This window comes from Schistocerca serialis, chromosome 4, assembly GCF_023864345.2.
Source record: "Schistocerca serialis cubense isolate TAMUIC-IGC-003099 chromosome 4, iqSchSeri2.2, whole genome shotgun sequence".
Taxonomy (NCBI): domain Eukaryota; kingdom Metazoa; phylum Arthropoda; class Insecta; order Orthoptera; family Acrididae; genus Schistocerca; species Schistocerca serialis.
The window spans coordinates 194916666-194935089 of record NC_064641.1 but is presented as its reverse complement, the minus strand read 5'-3'; the positions used below and the strand labels follow the sequence as shown (position 1 = coordinate 194935089).

At 48.3% G+C, this 18424-nt stretch overlaps 24 non-coding genes across 24 annotated transcripts; all 24 read left to right on the top strand.

The window, feature by feature from the left end:
* Window positions 1–407: 407 nt before the first annotated feature.
* Trnaf-gaa (transfer RNA phenylalanine (anticodon GAA)) lies at window positions 408–480 on the top strand. Its single transcript has one exon. It is a non-coding gene; the product is annotated as a tRNA-Phe (tRNA).
* Window positions 481–1020: 540 nt separating this feature from the next.
* Trnak-uuu (transfer RNA lysine (anticodon UUU)) lies at window positions 1021–1093 on the top strand. Its single transcript has one exon. It is a non-coding gene; the product is annotated as a tRNA-Lys (tRNA).
* Window positions 1094–1231: 138 nt separating this feature from the next.
* Window positions 1232–1313, top strand: Trnas-cga (transfer RNA serine (anticodon CGA)). The gene has a single exon. It is a non-coding gene; the product is annotated as a tRNA-Ser (tRNA).
* Window positions 1314–2053: 740 nt separating this feature from the next.
* Window positions 2054–2135, top strand: Trnas-uga (transfer RNA serine (anticodon UGA)). The gene has a single exon. It is a non-coding gene; the product is annotated as a tRNA-Ser (tRNA).
* Window positions 2136–2715: 580 nt separating this feature from the next.
* On the top strand, window positions 2716–2788 carry Trnaf-gaa (transfer RNA phenylalanine (anticodon GAA)). Its single transcript has one exon. It is a non-coding gene; the product is annotated as a tRNA-Phe (tRNA).
* A 540-nt stretch (window positions 2789–3328) lies between these two features.
* Window positions 3329–3401, top strand: Trnak-uuu (transfer RNA lysine (anticodon UUU)). The gene has a single exon. It is a non-coding gene; the product is annotated as a tRNA-Lys (tRNA).
* A 138-nt stretch (window positions 3402–3539) lies between these two features.
* Trnas-cga (transfer RNA serine (anticodon CGA)) lies at window positions 3540–3621 on the top strand. Its single transcript has one exon. It is a non-coding gene; the product is annotated as a tRNA-Ser (tRNA).
* Window positions 3622–4361: 740 nt separating this feature from the next.
* Window positions 4362–4443, top strand: Trnas-uga (transfer RNA serine (anticodon UGA)). The gene has a single exon. It is a non-coding gene; the product is annotated as a tRNA-Ser (tRNA).
* A 580-nt stretch (window positions 4444–5023) lies between these two features.
* On the top strand, window positions 5024–5096 carry Trnaf-gaa (transfer RNA phenylalanine (anticodon GAA)). The gene has a single exon. It is a non-coding gene; the product is annotated as a tRNA-Phe (tRNA).
* Window positions 5097–5636: 540 nt separating this feature from the next.
* On the top strand, window positions 5637–5709 carry Trnak-uuu (transfer RNA lysine (anticodon UUU)). Its single transcript has one exon. It is a non-coding gene; the product is annotated as a tRNA-Lys (tRNA).
* A 138-nt stretch (window positions 5710–5847) lies between these two features.
* Trnas-cga (transfer RNA serine (anticodon CGA)) lies at window positions 5848–5929 on the top strand. The gene has a single exon. It is a non-coding gene; the product is annotated as a tRNA-Ser (tRNA).
* An 868-nt stretch (window positions 5930–6797) lies between these two features.
* Window positions 6798–6879, top strand: Trnas-uga (transfer RNA serine (anticodon UGA)). Its single transcript has one exon. It is a non-coding gene; the product is annotated as a tRNA-Ser (tRNA).
* A 580-nt stretch (window positions 6880–7459) lies between these two features.
* Window positions 7460–7532, top strand: Trnaf-gaa (transfer RNA phenylalanine (anticodon GAA)). Its single transcript has one exon. It is a non-coding gene; the product is annotated as a tRNA-Phe (tRNA).
* Window positions 7533–8072: 540 nt separating this feature from the next.
* Trnak-uuu (transfer RNA lysine (anticodon UUU)) lies at window positions 8073–8145 on the top strand. The gene has a single exon. It is a non-coding gene; the product is annotated as a tRNA-Lys (tRNA).
* A 138-nt stretch (window positions 8146–8283) lies between these two features.
* Trnas-cga (transfer RNA serine (anticodon CGA)) lies at window positions 8284–8365 on the top strand. Its single transcript has one exon. It is a non-coding gene; the product is annotated as a tRNA-Ser (tRNA).
* Window positions 8366–9233: 868 nt separating this feature from the next.
* On the top strand, window positions 9234–9315 carry Trnas-uga (transfer RNA serine (anticodon UGA)). The gene has a single exon. It is a non-coding gene; the product is annotated as a tRNA-Ser (tRNA).
* A 580-nt stretch (window positions 9316–9895) lies between these two features.
* Trnaf-gaa (transfer RNA phenylalanine (anticodon GAA)) lies at window positions 9896–9968 on the top strand. Its single transcript has one exon. It is a non-coding gene; the product is annotated as a tRNA-Phe (tRNA).
* A 540-nt stretch (window positions 9969–10508) lies between these two features.
* Trnak-uuu (transfer RNA lysine (anticodon UUU)) lies at window positions 10509–10581 on the top strand. The gene has a single exon. It is a non-coding gene; the product is annotated as a tRNA-Lys (tRNA).
* A 138-nt stretch (window positions 10582–10719) lies between these two features.
* Window positions 10720–10801, top strand: Trnas-cga (transfer RNA serine (anticodon CGA)). The gene has a single exon. It is a non-coding gene; the product is annotated as a tRNA-Ser (tRNA).
* Window positions 10802–11541: 740 nt separating this feature from the next.
* On the top strand, window positions 11542–11623 carry Trnas-uga (transfer RNA serine (anticodon UGA)). The gene has a single exon. It is a non-coding gene; the product is annotated as a tRNA-Ser (tRNA).
* Window positions 11624–12203: 580 nt separating this feature from the next.
* On the top strand, window positions 12204–12276 carry Trnaf-gaa (transfer RNA phenylalanine (anticodon GAA)). The gene has a single exon. It is a non-coding gene; the product is annotated as a tRNA-Phe (tRNA).
* A 540-nt stretch (window positions 12277–12816) lies between these two features.
* Window positions 12817–12889, top strand: Trnak-uuu (transfer RNA lysine (anticodon UUU)). The gene has a single exon. It is a non-coding gene; the product is annotated as a tRNA-Lys (tRNA).
* A 138-nt stretch (window positions 12890–13027) lies between these two features.
* Trnas-cga (transfer RNA serine (anticodon CGA)) lies at window positions 13028–13109 on the top strand. Its single transcript has one exon. It is a non-coding gene; the product is annotated as a tRNA-Ser (tRNA).
* Window positions 13110–13849: 740 nt separating this feature from the next.
* Window positions 13850–13931, top strand: Trnas-uga (transfer RNA serine (anticodon UGA)). Its single transcript has one exon. It is a non-coding gene; the product is annotated as a tRNA-Ser (tRNA).
* Window positions 13932–18424: the final 4493 nt, after the last annotated feature.

Sequence of the window (18424 nt, the reverse complement as noted above, 5' to 3'; positions counted from 1 at the left end):
TAGTACAAGTGTCGCCTCACTGGGCAGTGCAGATGTGTCCATTTTAGCTTGCAGACGATGACGTGTGAGCTAACGCAAGTCGAATGTTTTACCGTGTGTATCTGCAAGATACTGCCTCTCATACGGTGGAGAGACTCACTCCTTCTTGTGTCTCGTTCTCCGCACACGAGTTGCCCCTGGCATCGATATAGCACGGGTTTTCTAGCGTCAGCGAAGTCAATATTACACGAATCGAGTCGACATGTTTGCTTGTTACGATGACGGAAGAAGAAGAAATGTGTGTGTAACTTCACTGCATCGGCTGCTCGCCTTTCAGCGCCCCTGTGTCTGATCAGACGAAGGTGACTGTGAAATTGGCAACGAGGCAGAGGTTAATGAACACATGCAAATGACAACCTTCACCGTCAGCCGAAATAGCTCAGTTGGGAGAGCGTTAGACTGAAGATCTAAAGGTCCCTGGTTCGATCCCGGGTTTCGGCACCGATTCGTTTTGATGCGACGCCAATGGAATTACTCTGCGTTTGTGATAATGCAACTACCGCTGACAACAAAAATGACTCTCTCCTGTAGCTGTTCTGGTTGTCTAGTGCATGCCATAAGAGGAACTCACTAGACAACTAACTCCCCTAGAAGCAAAAGAATTAAAAATATCCTACCGACTGCATTCCTTTTTCTGTGTCAGGTGGTGAAGAACGTCTTCAACGGAACCGTGAAATGAGCGAAAGCGTGGGAAACATTGCATTCGAAATGCTTGTGAATTTTCCAATTGCCCAGTGAGTGTCGACAAAACACGTAAATTCTCTGCTCCAACGTATGAGACGTAACAACTGGTGCAATTTGTTGTTGCATCATGTGCCAGCAGTCTTCGATAGTGTGTTACGAGCTTAGCGCGATAAGTTTGTAGACAGCATTTAGGCGACGTTTTATTTGTTAACGGCCCCATACAGCGATTGCACAACAGTAAAGGACATGAGTCAATGTATAGTTGTGCGTCGTGGGAGGTTTTGCAGCCTCGTGTGAGCTCGGATAGCTCAGTCGGTAGAGCATTAGGCTTTTAACCTAAGGGCCCCGGTTTCAAGTCCCTGTCCAGGCGGAAATTTTAATACTTTGGTAGCGATTCGTCTGGTAGCGGTGGAGACGCTACAGAAAATAATGCAGCTACGCCGTTTTCTGACACCACAGTGCTTTAAACGGTAGCAGTTGCATGTGTCCGGAGAACACCGCGCTAACGGCAGTCGTGGCCGAGTGGTTAAGGCGTCTGACTCGAAATCAGATTCCCTCTGGGAGCGTAGGTTCGAATCCTACCGTGTGCGTGCGATTTTGCGTAAAGAGGAGCAAACATTTTCGCACACATGTGACATGTGTGGGCGAATGCGGGTGCAAACCAGTGACGCCATTCTCAACAAGACGAAAATTTCCGTTTTAAGAATACTGAGTTTTCGCGACGACCGCTGCTTACTCTGGCTATCGGTTCACCTCACACTGACACTGACGCTGGGACTGCAGAAAGCCGTCGCTGAGATCGTGAGTACACAGATGTGCTCGAAAGTGATGGACAGAGCGAACATCTCATTTTCTTTTTAAGAATCGCAATTTCAATCACTCGAGTGCGGCAAAAGCAGTGGTGCAGCGTTTCTTTTCTTAAGATCTCGCAGCTGCTTGGAGGTATGTCCATCGTTTTAAGACGGCAGAAAACTAGCGTCAGCGGTGCGTCAGTGGGAAGTCTGTGAAGTCGCCATTGGAGCCGTAAGCCAGTAATTACGACAAGCGAATCACTCGCACACCACGCAGCTGTACGATAATGCTCTTGCGTGGGTCCGCATAGCTGAGTCGGTAGAGCGTTAGGTTTTCAACCGAAGGGTCCTGGGTTCAAGTCCCTGTCTGGGCGAAAATTAATACACCTGGGTTCAAGTCCCTGTCTGGGCGAAAATTAATACACTTTCGTAACGGCTAATGGAAACCGTACAGGAAAGAGTGAGGCCACGCCGTTTTCTGCCACCAGATTGCTTCTAAAGATGGCGGTTTCAGTTGTCGGGAGTCGCTTCCGCCACCGGCAGTCGTGGCCGAGTGGTTAAGGCGTCTGACTTGAAATCAGATTCCCTCTGGGAGCGTAGGTTCGAGTCCTGCCGACTGCGAAAATTTTCTCGCTCTCAAATGGCGGACGTTCAGCTGCATCCTAGCAGTTGCGTCACTACTAAACACGTGGGTCACCAGCAATGTGCAGTGCTATTTGATCCAGGGCGCAGCGCTACAGTCGCGCCCAGAAGCCGCAGCTCATCTCCGCGTCTCACAGGCGTCCACCAGGTGTTAGTACAAGTGTCGCCTCACTGGGCAGTGCAGATGTGTCCATTTTAGCTTGCAGACGATGACGTGTGAGCTAACGCAAGTCGAATGTTTTACCGTGTGTATCTGCAAGATACTGCCTCTCATACGGTGGAGAGACTCACTCCTTCTTGTGTCTCGTTCTCCGCACACGAGTTGCCCCTGGCATCGATATAGCACGGGTTTTCTAGCGTCAGCGAAGTCAATATTACACGAATCGAGTCGACATGTTTGCTTGTTACGATGACGGAAGAAGAAGAAATGTGTGTGTAACTTCACTGCATCGGCTGCTCGCCTTTCAGCGCCCCTGTGTCTGATCAGACGAAGGTGACTGTGAAATTGGCAACGAGGCAGAGGTTAATGAACACATGCAAATGACAACCTTCACCGTCAGCCGAAATAGCTCAGTTGGGAGAGCGTTAGAGTGAAGATCTAAAGGTCCCTGGTTCGATCCCGGGTTTCGGCACCGATTCGTTTTGATGCGACGCCAATGGAATTACTCTGCGTTTGTGATAATGCAACTACCGCTGACAACAAAAATGACTCTCTCCTGTAGCTGTTCTGGTTGTCTAGTGCATGCCATAAGAGGAACTCACTAGACAACTAACTCCCCTAGAAGCAAAAGAATTAAAAATATCCTACCGACTGCATTCCTTTTTCTGTGTCAGGTGGTGAAGAACGTCTTCAACGGAACCGTGAAATGAGCGAAAGCGTGGGAAACATTGCATTCGAAATGCTTGTGAATTTTCCAATTGCCCAGTGAGTGTCGACAAAACACGTAAATTCTCTGCTCCAACGTATGAGACGTAACAACTGGTGCAATTTGTTGTTGCATCATGTGCCAGCAGTCTTCGATAGTGTGTTACGAGCTTAGCGCGATAAGTTTGTAGACAGCATTTAGGCGACGTTTTATTTGTTAACGGCCCCATACAGCGATTGCACAACAGTAAAGGACATGAGTCAATGTATAGTTGTGCGTCGTGGGAGGTTTTGCAGCCTCGTGTGAGCTCGGATAGCTCAGTCGGTAGAGCATTAGGCTTTTAACCTAAGGGCCCCGGTTTCAAGTCCCTGTCCAGGCGGAAATTTTAATACTTTGGTAGCGATTCGTCTGGTAGCGGTGGAGACGCTACAGAAAATAATGCAGCTACGCCGTTTTCTGACACCACAGTGCTTTAAACGGTAGCAGTTGCATGTGTCCGGAGAACACCGCGCTAACGGCAGTCGTGGCCGAGTGGTTAAGGCGTCTGACTCGAAATCAGATTCCCTCTGGGAGCGTAGGTTCGAATCCTACCGTGTGCGTGCGATTTTGCGTAAAGAGGAGCAAACATTTTCGCACACATGTGACATGTGTGGGCGAATGCGGGTGCAAACCAGTGACGCCATTCTCAACAAGACGAAAATTTCCGTTTTAAGAATACTGAGTTTTCGCGACGACCGCTGCTTACTCTGGCTATCGGTTCACCTCACACTGACACTGACGCTGGGACTGCAGAAAGCCGTCGCTGAGATCGTGAGTACACAGATGTGCTCGAAAGTGATGGACAGAGCGAACATCTCATTTTCTTTTTAAGAATCGCAATTTCAATCACTCGAGTGCGGCAAAAGCAGTGGTGCAGCGTTTCTTTTCTTAAGATCTCGCAGCTGCTTGGAGGTATGTCCATCGTTTTAAGACGGCAGAAAACTAGCGTCAGCGGTGCGTCAGTGGGAAGTCTGTGAAGTCGCCATTGGAGCCGTAAGCCAGTAATTACGACATGCGAATCACTCGCACACCACGCAGCTGTACGATAATGCTCTTGCGTGGGTCCGCATAGCTGAGTCGGTAGAGCGTTAGGTTTTCAACCGAAGGGTCCTGGGTTCAAGTCCCTGTCTGGGCGAAAATTAATACACCTGGGTTCAAGTCCCTGTCTGGGCGAAAATTAATACACTTTCGTAACGGCTAATGGAAACCGTACAGGAAAGAGTGAGGCCACGCCGTTTTCTGCCACCAGATTGCTTCTAAAGATGGCGGTTTCAGTTGTCGGGAGTCGCTTCCGCCACCGGCAGTCGTGGCCGAGTGGTTAAGGCGTCTGACTTGAAATCAGATTCCCTCTGGGAGCGTAGGTTCGAGTCCTGCCGACTGCGAAAATTTTCTCGCTCTCAAATGGCGGACGTTCAGCTGCATCCTAGCAGTTGCGTCACTACTAAACACGTGGGTCACCAGCAATGTGCAGTGCTATTTGATCCAGGGCGCAGCGCTACAGTCGCGCCCAGAAGCCGCAGCTCATCTCCGCGTCTCACAGGCGTCCACCAGGTGTTAGTACAAGTGTCGCCTCACTGGGCAGTGCAGATGTGTCCATTTTAGCTTGCAGACGATGACGTGTGAGCTAACGCAAGTCGAATGTTTTACCGTGTGTATCTGCAAGATACTGCCTCTCATACGGTGGAGAGACTCACTCCTTCTTGTGTCTCGTTCTCCGCACACGAGTTGCCCCTGGCATCGATATAGCACGGGTTTTCTAGCGTCAGCGAAGTCAATATTACACGAATCGAGTCGACATGTTTGCTTGTTACGATGACGGAAGAAGAAGAAATGTGTGTGTAACTTCACTGCATCGGTTGCTCGCCTTTCAGCGCCCCTGTGTCTGATCAGACGAAGGTGACTGTGAAATTGGCAACGAGGCAGAGGTTAATGAACACATGCAAATGACAACCTTCACCGTCAGCCGAAATAGCTCAGTTGGGAGAGCGTTAGACTGAAGATCTAAAGGTCCCTGGTTCGATCCCGGGTTTCGGCACCGATTCGTTTTGATGCGACGCCAATGGAATTACTCTGCGTTTGTGATAATGCAACTACCGCTGACAACAAAAATGACTCTCTCCTGTAGCTGTTCTGGTTGTCTAGTGCATGCCATAAGAGGAACTCACTAGACAACTAACTCCCCTAGAAGCAAAAGAATTAAAAATATCCTACCGACTGCATTCCTTTTTCTGTGTCAGGTGGTGAAGAACGTCTTCAACGGAACCGTGAAATGAGCGAAAGCGTGGGAAACATTGCATTCGAAATGCTTGTGAATTTTCCAATTGCCCAGTGAGTGTCGACAAAACACGTAAATTCTCTGCTCCAACGTATGAGACGTAACAACTGGTGCAATTTGTTGTTGCATCATGTGCCAGCAGTCTTCGATAGTGTGTTACGAGCTTAGCGCGATAAGTTTGTAGACAGCATTTAGGCGACGTTTTATTTGTTAACGGCCCCATACAGCGATTGCACAACAGTAAAGGACATGAGTCAATGTATAGTTGTGCGTCGTGGGAGGTTTTGCAGCCTCGTGTGAGCTCGGATAGCTCAGTCGGTAGAGCATTAGGCTTTTAACCTAAGGGCCCCGGTTTCAAGTCCCTGTCCAGGCGGAAATTTTAATACTTTGGTAGCGATTCGTCTGGTAGCGGTGGAGACGCTACAGAAAATAATGCAGCTACGCCGTTTTCTGACACCACAGTGCTTTAAACGGTAGCAGTTGCATGTGTCCGGAGAACACCGCGCTAACGGCAGTCGTGGCCGAGTGGTTAAGGCGTCTGACTCGAAATCAGATTCCCTCTGGGAGCGTAGGTTCGAATCCTACCGTGTGCGTGCGATTTTGCGTAAAGAGGAGCAAACATTTTCGCACACATGTGACATGTGTGGGCGAATGCGGGTGCAAACCAGTGACGCCATTCTCAACAAGACGAAAATTTCCGTTTTAAGAATACTGAGTTTTCGCGACGACCGCTGCTTACTCTGGCTATCGGTTCACCTCACACTGACACTGACGCTGGGACTGCAGAAAGCCGTCGCTGAGATCGTGAGTACACAGATGTGCTCGAAAGTGATGGACAGAGCGAACATCTCATTTTCTTTTTAAGAATCGCAATTTCAATCACTCGAGTGCGGCAAAAGCAGTGGTGCAGCGTTTCTTTTCTTAAGATCTCGCAGCTGCTTGGAGGTATGTCCATCGTTTTAAGACGGCAGAAAACTAGCGTCAGCGGTGCGTCAGTGGGAAGTCTGTGAAGTCGCCATTGGAGCCGTAAGCCAGTAATTACGACATGCGAATCACTCGCACACCACGCAGCTGTACGATAATGCTCTTGCGTGGGTCCGCATAGCTGAGTCGGTAGAGCGTTAGGTTTTCAACCGAAGGGTCCTGGGTTCAAGTCCCTGTCTGGGCGAAAATTAATACACCTGGGTTCAAGTCCCTATCTGGGCGAAAATTAATACACTTTCGTAACGGCTAATGGAAACCGTACAGGAAAGGTTTTCAACCGAAGGGTCCTGGGTTCAAGTCCCTGTCTGGGCGAAAATTAATACACCTGGGTTCAAGTCCCTGTCTGGGCGAAAATTAATACACTTTCGTAACGGCTAATGGAAACCGTACAGGAAAGAGTGAGGCCACGCCGTTTTCTGCCACCAGATTGCTTCTAAAGATGGCGGTTTCAGTTGTCGGGAGTCGCTTCCGCCACCGGCAGTCGTGGCCGAGTGGTTAAGGCGTCTGACTTGAAATCAGATTCCCTCTGGGAGCGTAGGTTCGAGTCCTGCCGACTGCGAAAATTTTCTCGCTCTCAAATGGCGGACGTTCAGCTGCATCCTAGCAGTTGCGTCACTACTAAACACGTGGGTCACCAGCAATGTGCAGTGCTATTTGATCCAGGGCGCAGCGCTACAGTCGCGCCCAGAAGCCGCAGCTCATCTCCGCGTCTCACAGGCGTCCACCAGGTGTTAGTACAAGTGTCGCCTCACTGGGCAGTGCAGATGTGTCCATTTTAGCTTGCAGACGATGACGTGTGAGCTAACGCAAGTCGAATGTTTTACCGTCTGTATCTGCAAGATACTGCCTCTCATACGGTGGAGAGACTCACTCCTTCTTGTGTCTCGTTCTCCGCACACGAGTTGCCCCTGGCATCGATATAGCACGGGTTTTCTAGCGTCAGCGAAGTCAATATTACACGAATCGAGTCGACATGTTTGCTTGTTACGATGACGGAAGAAGAAGAAATGTGTGTGTAACTTCACTGCATCGGCTGCTCGCCTTTCAGCGCCCCTGTGTCTTATCAGACGAAGGTGACTGTGAAATTGGCAACGAGGCAGACGTTAATGAACACATGCAAATGACAACCTTCACCGTCAGCCGAAATAGCTCAGTTGGGAGAGCGTTAGACTGAAGATCTAAAGGTCCCTGGTTCGATCCCGGGTTTCGGCAGGGATTCGTTTTGATGCGACGCCAATGGAATTACTCTGCGTTTGTGATAATGCAACTACCGCTGACAACAAAAATGACTCTCTCCTGTAGCTGTTCTGGTTGTCTAGTGCATGCCATAAGAGGAACTCACTAGACAACTAACTCCCCTAGAAGCAAAAGAATTAAAAATATCCTACCGACTGCATTCCTTTTTCTGTGTCTGGTGGTGAAGAACGTCTTCAACGGAACCGTGAAATGAGCGAAAGCGTGGGAAACATTGCATTCGAAATGCTTGTGAATTTTCCAATTGCCCAGTGAGTGTCGACAAAACACGTAAATTCTCTGCTCCAACGTATGAGACGTAACAACTGGTGCAATTTGTTGTTGCATCATGTGCCAGCAGTCTTCGATAGTGTGTTACGAGCTTAGCGCGATAAGTTTGTAGACAGCATTTAGGCGACGTTTTATTTGTTAACGGCCCCATACAGCGATTGCACAACAGTAAAGGACATGAGTCAATGTATAGTTGTGCGTCGTGGGAGGTTTTGCAGCCTCGTGTGAGCTCGGATAGCTCAGTCGGTAGAGCATTAGGCTTTTAACCTAAGGGCCCCGGTTTCAAGTCCCTGTCCAGGCGGAAATTTTAATACTTTGGTAGCGATTCGTCTGGTAGCGGTGGAGACGCTACAGAAAATAATGCAGCTACGCCGTTTTCTGACACCACAGTGCTTTAAACGGTAGCAGTTGCATGTGTCCGGAGAACACCGCGCTAACGGCAGTCGTGGCCGAGTGGTTAAGGCGTCTGACTCGAAATCAGATTCCCTCTGGGAGCGTAGGTTCGAATCCTACCGTGTGCGTGCGATTTTGCGTAAAGAGGAGCAAACATTTTCGCACACATGTGACATGTGTGGGCGAATGCGGGTGCAAACCAGTGACGCCATTCTCAACAAGACGAAAATTTCCGTTTTAAGAATACTGAGTTTTCGCGACGACCGCTGCTTACTCTGGCTATCGGTTCACCTCACACTGACACTGACGCTGGGACTGCAGAAAGCCGTCGCTGAGATCGTGAGTACACAGATGTGCTCGAAAGTGATGGACAGAGCGAACATCTCATTTTCTTTTTAAGAATCGCAATTTCAATCACTCGAGTGCGGCAAAAGCAGTGGTGCAGCGTTTCTTTTCTTAAGATCTCGCAGCTGCTTGGAGGTATGTCCATCGTTTTAAGACGGCAGAAAACTAGCGTCAGCGGTGCGTCAGTGGGAAGTCTGTGAAGTCGCCATTGGAGCCGTAAGCCAGTAATTACGACATGCGAATCACTCGCACACCACGCAGCTGTACGATAATGCTCTTGCGTGGGTCCGCATAGCTGAGTCGGTAGAGCGTTAGGTTTTCAACCGAAGGGTCCTGGGTTCAAGTCCCTGTCTGGGCGAAAATTAATACACCTGGGTTCAAGTCCCTATCTGGGCGAAAATTAATACACTTTCGTAACGGCTAATGGAAACCGTACAGGAAAGGTTTTCAACCGAAGGGTCCTGGGTTCAAGTCCCTGTCTGGGCGAAAATTAATACACCTGGGTTCAAGTCCCTGTCTGGGCGAAAATTAATACACTTTCGTAACGGCTAATGGAAACCGTACAGGAAAGAGTGAGGCCACGCCGTTTTCTGCCACCAGATTGCTTCTAAAGATGGCGGTTTCAGTTGTCGGGAGTCGCTTCCGCCACCGGCAGTCGTGGCCGAGTGGTTAAGGCGTCTGACTTGAAATCAGATTCCCTCTGGGAGCGTAGGTTCGAGTCCTGCCGACTGCGAAAATTTTCTCGCTCTCAAATGGCGGACGTTCAGCTGCATCCTAGCAGTTGCGTCACTACTAAACACGTGGGTCACCAGCAATGTGCAGTGCTATTTGATCCAGGGCGCAGCGCTACAGTCGCGCCCAGAAGCCGCAGCTCATCTCCGCGTCTCACAGGCGTCCACCAGGTGTTAGTACAAGTGTCGCCTCACTGGGCAGTGCAGATGTGTCCATTTTAGCTTGCAGACGATGACGTGTGAGCTAACGCAAGTCGAATGTTTTACCGTGTGTATCTGCAAGATACTGCCTCTCATACGGTGGAGAGACTCACTCCTTCTTGTGTCTCGTTCTCCGCACACGAGTTGCCCCTGGCATCGATATAGCACGGGTTTTCTAGCGTCAGCGAAGTCAATATTACACGAATCGAGTCGACATGTTTGCTTGTTACGATGACGGAAGAAGAAGAAATGTGTGTGTAACTTCACTGCATCGGCTGCTCGCCTTTCAGCGCCCCTGTGTCTTATCAGACGAAGGTGACTGTGAAATTGGCAACGAGGCAGACGTTAATGAACACATGCAAATGACAACCTTCACCGTCAGCCGAAATAGCTCAGTTGGGAGAGCGTTAGACTGAAGATCTAAAGGTCCCTGGTTCGATCCCGGGTTTCGGCAGGGATTCGTTTTGATGCGACGCCAATGGAATTACTCTGCGTTTGTGATAATGCAACTACCGCTGACAACAAAAATGACTCTCTCCTGTAGCTGTTCTGGTTGTCTAGTGCATGCCATAAGAGGAACTCACTAGACAACTAACTCCCCTAGAAGCAAAAGAATTAAAAATATCCTACCGACTGCATTCCTTTTTCTGTGTCTGGTGGTGAAGAACGTCTTCAACGGAACCGTGAAATGAGCGAAAGCGTGGGAAACATTGCATTCGAAATGCTTGTGAATTTTCCAATTGCCCAGTGAGTGTCGACAAAACACGTAAATTCTCTGCTCCAACGTATGAGACGTAACAACTGGTGCAATTTGTTGTTGCATCATGTGCCAGCAGTCTTCGATAGTGTGTTACGAGCTTAGCGCGATAAGTTTGTAGACAGCATTTAGGCGACGTTTTATTTGTTAACGGCCCCATACAGCGATTGCACAACAGTAAAGGACATGAGTCAATGTATAGTTGTGCGTCGTGGGAGGTTTTGCAGCCTCGTGTGAGCTCGGATAGCTCAGTCGGTAGAGCATTAGGCTTTTAACCTAAGGGCCCCGGTTTCAAGTCCCTGTCCAGGCGGAAATTTTAATACTTTGGTAGCGATTCGTCTGGTAGCGGTGGAGACGCTACAGAAAATAATGCAGCTACGCCGTTTTCTGACACCACAGTGCTTTAAACGGTAGCAGTTGCATGTGTCCGGAGAACACCGCGCTAACGGCAGTCGTGGCCGAGTGGTTAAGGCGTCTGACTCGAAATCAGATTCCCTCTGGGAGCGTAGGTTCGAATCCTACCGTGTGCGTGCGATTTTGCGTAAAGAGGAGCAAACATTTTCGCACACATGTGACATGTGTGGGCGAATGCGGGTGCAAACCAGTGACGCCATTCTCAACAAGACGAAAATTTCCGTTTTAAGAATACTGAGTTTTCGCGACGACCGCTGCTTACTCTGGCTATCGGTTCACCTCACACTGACACTGACGCTGGGACTGCAGAAAGCCGTCGCTGAGATCGTGAGTACACAGATGTGCTCGAAAGTGATGGACAGAGCGAACATCTCATTTTCTTTTTAAGAATCGCAATTTCAATCACTCGAGTGCGGCAAAAGCAGTGGTGCAGCGTTTCTTTTCTTAAGATCTCGCAGCTGCTTGGAGGTATGTCCATCGTTTTAAGACGGCAGAAAACTAGCGTCAGCGGTGCGTCAGTGGGAAGTCTGTGAAGTCGCCATTGGAGCCGTAAGCCAGTAATTACGACATGCGAATCACTCGCACACCACGCAGCTGTACGATAATGCTCTTGCGTGGGTCCGCATAGCTGAGTCGGTAGAGCGTTAGGTTTTCAACCGAAGGGTCCTGGGTTCAAGTCCCTGTCTGGGCGAAAATTAATACACCTGGGTTCAAGTCCCTGTCTGGGCGAAAATTAATACACTTTCGTAACGGCTAATGGAAACCGTACAGGAAAGAGTGAGGCCACGCCGTTTTCTGCCACCAGATTGCTTCTAAAGATGGCGGTTTCAGTTGTCGGGAGTCGCTTCCGCCACCGGCAGTCGTGGCCGAGTGGTTAAGGCGTCTGACTTGAAATCAGATTCCCTCTGGGAGCGTAGGTTCGAGTCCTGCCGACTGCGAAAATTTTCTCGCTCTCAAATGGCGGACGTTCAGCTGCATCCTAGCAGTTGCGTCACTACTAAACACGTGGGTCACCAGCAATGTGCAGTGCTATTTGATCCAGGGCGCAGCGCTACAGTCGCGCCCAGAAGCCGCAGCTCATCTCCGCGTCTCACAGGCGTCCACCAGGTGTTAGTACAAGTGTCGCCTCACTGGGCAGTGCAGATGTGTCCATTTTAGCTTGCAGACGATGACGTGTGAGCTAACGCAAGTCGAATGTTTTACCGTGTGTATCTGCAAGATACTGCCTCTCATACGGTGGAGAGACTCACTCCTTCTTGTGTCTCGTTCTCCGCACACGAGTTGCCCCTGGCATCGATATAGCACGGGTTTTCTAGCGTCAGCGAAGTCAATATTACACGAATCGAGTCGACATGTTTGCTTGTTACGATGACGGAAGAAGAAGAAATGTGTGTGTAACTTCACTGCATCGGCTGCTCGCCTTTCAGCGCCCCTGTGTCTGATCAGACGAAGGTGACTGTGAAATTGGCAACGAGGCAGAGGTTAATGAACACATGCAAATGACAACCTTCACCGTCAGCCGAAATAGCTCAGTTGGGAGAGCGTTAGACTGAAGATCTAAAGGTCCCTGGTTCGATCCCGGGTTTCGGCAGGGATTCGTTTTGATGCGACGCCAATGGAATTACTCTGCGTTTGTGATAATGCAACTACCGCTGACAACAAAAATGACTCTCTCCTGTAGCTGTTCTGGTTGTCTAGTGCATGCCATAAGAGGAACTCACTAGACAACTAACTCCCCTAGAAGCAAAAGAATTAAAAATATCCTACCGACTGCATTCCTTTTTCTGTGTCTGGTGGTGAAGAACGTCTTCAACGGAACCGTGAAATGAGCGAAAGCGTGGGAAACATTGCATTCGAAATGCTTGTGAATTTTCCAATTGCCCAGTGAGTGTCGACAAAACACGTAAATTCTCTGCTCCAACGTATGAGACGTAACAACTGGTGCAATTTGTTGTTGCATCATGTGCCAGCAGTCTTCGATAGTGTGTTACGAGCTTAGCGCGATAAGTTTGTAGACAGCATTTAGGCGACGTTTTATTTGTTAACGGCCCCATACAGCGATTGCACAACAGTAAAGGACATGAGTCAATGTATAGTTGTGCGTCGTGGGAGGTTTTGCAGCCTCGTGTGAGCTCGGATAGCTCAGTCGGTAGAGCATTAGGCTTTTAACCTAAGGGCCCCGGTTTCAAGTCCCTGTCCAGGCGGAAATTTTAATACTTTGGTAGCGATTCGTCTGGTAGCGGTGGAGACGCTACAGAAAATAATGCAGCTACGCCGTTTTCTGACACCACAGTGCTTTAAACGGTAGCAGTTGCATGTGTCCGGAGAACACCGCGCTAACGGCAGTCGTGGCCGAGTGGTTAAGGCGTCTGACTCGAAATCAGATTCCCTCTGGGAGCGTAGGTTCGAATCCTACCGTGTGCGTGCGATTTTGCGTAAAGAGGAGCAAACATTTTCGCACACATGTGACATGTGTGGGCGAATGCGGGTGCAAACCAGTGACGCCATTCTCAACAAGACGAAAATTTCCGTTTTAAGAATACTGAGTTTTCGCGACGACCGCTGCTTACTCTGGCTATCGGTTCACCTCACACTGACACTGACGCTGGGACTGCAGAAAGCCGTCGCTGAGATCGTGAGTACACAGATGTGCTCGAAAGTGATGGACAGAGCGAACATCTCATTTTCTTTTTAAGAATCGCAATTTCAATCACTCGAGTGCGGCAAAAGCAGTGGTGCAGCGTTTCTTTTCTTAAGATCTCGCAGCTGCTTGGAGGTATGTCCATCGTTTTAAGACGGCAGAAAACTAGCGTCAGCGGTGCGTCAGTGGGAAGTCTGTGAAGTCGCCATTGGAGCCGTAAGCCAGTAATTACGACATGCGAATCACTCGCACACCACGCAGCTGTACGATAATGCTCTTGCGTGGGTCCGCATAGCTGAGTCGGTAGAGCGTTAGGTTTTCAACCGAAGGGTCCTGGGTTCAAGTCCCTGTCTGGGCGAAAATTAATACACCTGGGTTCAAGTCCCTGTCTGGGCGAAAATTAATACACTTTCGTAACGGCTAATGGAAACCGTACAGGAAAGAGTGAGGCCACGCCGTTTTCTGCCACCAGATTGCTTCTAAAGATGGCGGTTTCAGTTGTCGGGAGTCGCTTCCGCCACCGGCAGTCGTGGCCGAGTGGTTAAGGCGTCTGACTTGAAATCAGATTCCCTCTGGGAGCGTAGGTTCGAGTCCTGCCGACTGCGAAAATTTTCTCGCTCTCAAATGGCGGACGTTCAGCTGCATCCTAGCAGTTGCGTCACTACTAAACACGTGGGTCACCAGCAATGTGCAGTGCTATTTGATCCAGGGCGCAGCGCTACAGTCGCGCCCAGAAGCCGCAGCTCATCTCCGCGTCTCACAGGCGTCCACCAGGTGTTAGTACAAGTGTCGCCTCACTGGGCAGTGCAGATGTGTCCATTTTAGCTTGCAGACGATGACGTGTGAGCTAACGCAAGTCGAATGTTTTACCGTGTGTATCTGCAAGATACTGCCTCTCATACGGTGGAGAGACTCACTCCTTCTTGTGTCTCGTTCTCCGCACACGAGTTGCCCCTGGCATCGATATAGCACGGGTTTTCTAGCGTCAGCGAAGTCAATATTACACGAATCGAGTCGACATGTTTGCTTGTTACGATGACGGAAGAAGAAGAAATGTGTGTGTAACTTCACTGCATCGGTTGCTCGCCTTTCAGCGCCCCTGTGTCTGATCAGACGAAGGTGACTGTGAAATTGGCAACGAGGCAGAGGTTAATGAACACATGCAAATGACAACCTTCACCGTCAGCCGAAATAGCTCAGTTGGGGGGTATTCTGGCTTTAGCCGTCGCCGCGGTCGGACGTGCTTGATGCTTGCTCCGCACACGCTAGCGCAATCGCCGGTGTTTTGTGTTTACGTACAGCTGTCTGTGCATTTTCGTAGTGTTATTGCATTTGGTGGTCCTGATAAGTGTTTTTTGAAGTGTTATTGTCCATTCTCCGTTTCGTTCTTCGTCGCGATTTCGGTTTGTACCGGAATTTCGTCGGCACAGAAGATCATGTCTGACACCGTCAGGAAGAATACGTTAGTCTTCTCGTTCGAGAAGGAAACCCGGCCGGTCCAACCCACTGCACTGGAGATCCATGACTGGCTCACAGAGGTAATCTGTATCAATTCTGACTCTGTTCACACCACGCAGTTAGATGCTGAAAAATACTGTGTTTATGTCAAATTTCTGAACTCCGTGACTGTCGATAAGTTAATTGCAAAATGGGGTAATTCTGTTGAATTTGTTCATCGAGATGGTTCAAAAAGTAATGTTTCTGTACGAAAAGCTGATATCATGTACACCAATGTGAGGATTTTGAACGTTCCTATCGAAGTTGACAATCAGTTGATCAAAGACGCTCTATCTAAATATGGGGAAGTTAAATCCATCTATAACGAAAGATGGTCGAAGCTGTACAAGATACAGTGTTATAATGGCATTAGGTCCGTCGAAATGGAGGTGAAAGCCAATATTCCGTCCCATATATCTGTTGCAGGTCATAAAGCACATGTTGTTTATTCTGGACAGGAGCGTACGTGTAATATTTGTAACGAGACAGGTCATTTCAGACAAGATTGTCCACGCCGTGTTTTTGTCCTCCGGAATAATCTAACACAGCGTCAAAAATTGACCCTTAGCGACGTCTTACCAAGCAACAACTCCCCTCCTTCTGCTAATGACAGTGGTGCAGGTACTTCTACAATGCCCGCTGTAACTAACACAGAGTTCCCACCTCTGCAAGTAATAACAAGTCACCCTTCTGTTCCCGAATGCGATCTTCAGAATAAGAAACGACCGTTGGAGGCGACTGATGACGGCTCGGACGGCGAGTCCTCCCGCAACTCCCCCTCCACCCGCAAACAGAAGCAGTGTGACGCAAATGTGTTAGAGGAAACAGACAGCACATGTATGGAAATGACGACAGCGGCTAAGACAACCCAACCGCTGTCGGCTGCCGCACAGGTACCAACCGACCACAGAGGCGAAGCAGTAACGGTTGTCGCGGCGACGGACGTGCCGCACTCCGAACCCCATGAGGTGACGGAGCAGAACCGCATTCACGAACTTACCGACCCCCAACCAACCGATTCAGTCAGTGCCCTGGAGTTAGTGCCGGAAGGACAAGGAAGTGGACGTCATGAACAGGACACTGTTGAGGCAGCTTCGGTCTCTACGGTGGTGAAGATAGACAACGCGAAGGACGGCGCGTTGAACCACGATGTCCAAAGACGTAGACTCAAACCGCAACCTAATCTCAAAGCTTCCCGTAACCAAAGCAAACAACAACCTGGACAAGATGACGCAACGGCCAAGAATGTCCTGTATGAAATTATTACGGAAAAACCTAAGGATGTACCTTCAAGTACCGTTACTGATGGAAAGCCCCTCTGCAAAACTAAAACCCGAGAACTTAGGAATACTCCACCACACTGAGGATCACCATTCACCAAAAAAAAAAAAAAAAAAAAGGGGTAAAAATATCGTTGAACCGCTTTACGTTCTGATTGTCCTATTGTCTTAGTCATTTTTCGGAGGAACCAAACGCAGTGGTTCATGTATTTTCCATACTCATAGGTATTTCTCTGTAGATTATTCTTGCAGGTGCTTGTTGAAGTGGAATATTTTATCCCTTCTAGAAGCGACACAGCTCCCTGTTTTTATCATTATTTTACAATTTTTTTTATTCCTTTATGTACATTTTTATGTAAACTAAATGTCCCAGGCGTATACTTTTGCAACTATCAATATTAACAGGATTACATCGACGACTAAAATTGCGGCGCTCAAAGAGTACCTATATGAGTCAGGGACGGACATTGTTTTCCTACAAGAAGTTGTACTCACTAACCTTACAGTGCCAGGATATTTGTCTATTTCAAATGTCTCGCTTGACACTAACATAGGGACAGCAATTTTAGTCAGGGAGGGGATCCCTGTCACAGATATTGAAAGATTGGAATCCGGCAGAGCGATAGGTATAAAAGTCTTTGGTTTTACTCTTATCAATCTGTATGCCCCTTCCGGCACATCCAATAGAATGGCAAGAGCACAGTTCTTTAAAGACGAGATCATTTATTTATTGCGGAAAAACCCAACGGATCTTATAATCGGCGGTGATTTTAATTGTGTGATCAATAAAAAAGACCAGGTTCCAAATTTTAATAACTGCAATGAATTGAAGCGTTTTGTCACTGTTTTACAGCTTAAAGATGCTTGGGAAATAACGTATCCCACATTTGTGGCTTTCACATATATCGGTCCTCAATCACGAAGTAGAATTGACAGACTCTACATATCGCAAAGTCTAGTCAGCTCTTTCATTAAAGCGGAGACGACTCCTGTCTACTTTTCTGATCATAGTGCCGTGCTTGCTACCGTCAGCCTTACTGCGCAACCTACTCGTCGTTTCAGAAGTCAATGGCACCTTAACATGTCACTGATGCAGGAAGACGGACTAGAGGAAAGTTTGACAGAAGCGTGGGCGATGTGCCTCCGCTCCGTAAACAGGCATGTCTCAGTACTAGACTGGTGGTGCAACAGGGCAAAGCCTAAACTGCGAAAAGTTCTCATCCATTATGGTGCACAACGATCGAAAGACTTGAAAAACTCCATAGAATTTTATTACACCGTGCTGCGAAATCTATACGAGCAGGCAGACACTTCCAACATCCGTCTGGTAGATATCAAGCGAACCAAGGCCAAATTGCTCAGCATTAAAAGACAGCAGATGGAGGGTCTGAAAATAAAATCGAAGGCTAAAACAATCGTGGAGGATGAACATGCTTCCTTGTACCATCTACTGAGGCACGAAAGAAATAGGAGACGCACCTTCATCGATGGACTTCAGTCTGAAAATGGCGAGACACTCACGACTCAGAGAGACATCGTCAATACAGTGCACAAGTATTACGAAGACCTATACTCAGTCAGTCCTGTATGTGAAGAGTCCTTCGATGATTACCTTAGTTCCATAGCTCCTCAGGTGTCGGATGAGGAAAACGAAAACCTTCTCGTCGAGTGTCCTAACGAAGAAATCTACAGAACCATCTGCAAGTCACCTTTGAAGAAATCACCGGGACCGGATGGTTTGCCTGTTGAATTTTATATACGATACTGGCCTTTGATTGGTGACATGTTTACCCGAATCACAAACGAGGTGCTTCAGGGAAAACAGATACCTTCTGTTTTTAAAGAGAGTACAATAGTACTCATTCCAAAAACTACTGCAAAAACAAACCTTAATAACTTTCGTCCTATCTCTCTGTTAAACTCTGATTATAAAATTATCAGCAGAATTATAAACAACAGACTCTCACAGCTCGCTACAAAGATAGTAAGCCCATACCAGTCATGTGTTCCTAATAGGAGTATTTTTAAAAGCATAGCTGAATATAGAGATGTAATTGCAATCACTGCTGTGACCAATATCAAATGTGCTATCATGTTTATTGACTTCCAGAAAGCTTTTGATCGTGTGGATCATAGATTCCTTAATGCTACACTGAAGAAAATAGGTTTTAATGAGCGCGTCCTAAGTGTGATTAGAAATATTGCAACAGGAATCAGCGCTTGTATCTCAGTCAACAGCCAGAGGACAAAGCAGATCCAGATCAGGCGTGGCGTGCCTCAAGGCAGCCCCCTCTCAATGCTCCTCTTCGTGCTGTCTTTAG